Source organism: Pygoscelis adeliae, unplaced genomic scaffold (genome assembly GCF_000699105.1).
Source record: "Pygoscelis adeliae isolate BGI_AS28 unplaced genomic scaffold, ASM69910v1 Scaffold546, whole genome shotgun sequence".
Lineage (NCBI taxonomy): Eukaryota > Metazoa > Chordata > Aves > Sphenisciformes > Spheniscidae > Pygoscelis > Pygoscelis adeliae.
The window spans coordinates 156,680-157,703 of NW_008824951.1; positions in this window are offsets into that span (position 1 = coordinate 156,680).

Below are 1,024 nucleotides of genomic sequence, written 5' to 3' on the forward strand. Positions count from 1 at the left end.
GAAAGGATGGGCGAGCTTCAGCCCGGCAGAGAAGCAAACCGTTAGGGTCTGCACAATGCACCCAGCTAAGGCCTGGGGCCACGTTTCTTACTGTGCCTGCGGACACTTTTATAGGGGTTGGCGCATTCAGCGATCTCATGGAGTAACGGGCAAAACCAGCCCATATACTTTAGTGATGAGTCACTGCTTACACAAAAGTTGTTGGATGACATAGGCACATAATCCCTCTTACTCTCTCTCACACACAGAGGATGTAGTCCAAGTGTTTGATGATGCTGGCGGAGAGGAGTTCTTTTTTCAGTGTACGTCGTATAGCACGGTCATATTTTGAGAATGCCACTGCAGTTAGGTAAGAGCCAAAAAATGCTGCCCATGCTCTATTTTTAAGAACAACCTGAAATTATTTAGCAGTTGAAGAAAAAACCAAAACAGTTCCCTCCCGGGTGGAATAAATAAGTCTCTCGGATCAATCCCTGGTGTACTTCACAAGAAACAATGAGACAAGTATTCCATCTAAGCCCCCACCTAAAACTGGCTCTTCCATTTCCTACGGCCGGCGGTTTTCGCTTGGGACAATCCTAGGGCTGGCGGGGGAGTCGCCTGCGGCCGAGGTGGAGCGCGTGTGCGGGGAGGGTTCGTGCAGAGCTGCGACGTGCATCCAGGAAACATTAAAATAGCGATGTGCCTGGCGTGCGTGCCTGCTGCAGTTGGAGAAACACTGAGAGTGTGAAGTCTCTAATTTGCTCTCTGGCTCTGCTGCGGCTGTCCAAGGCGAATTTGGGGATGTTGTTAGATCTGCCCATCCCTGGGCACCCCTGAGTGCCAGGAGGCGCAGCAGGGTGCGTGGGGGAAGGCTGCGTGCCCCTGAGCATCCCGAGGGGTGCCGGCTGCCCCAGGGCTGGGAGGGGTACGGGGCTGCCCCGGGGGGGATGCTGCCGCCCGGGGGGCCCTGCCGCGTCCCGCTGCAATTTGGGAGGGAGCTGCACGGTGGAAAATATGACCGGTGCCAGGAACTAACGGCGGG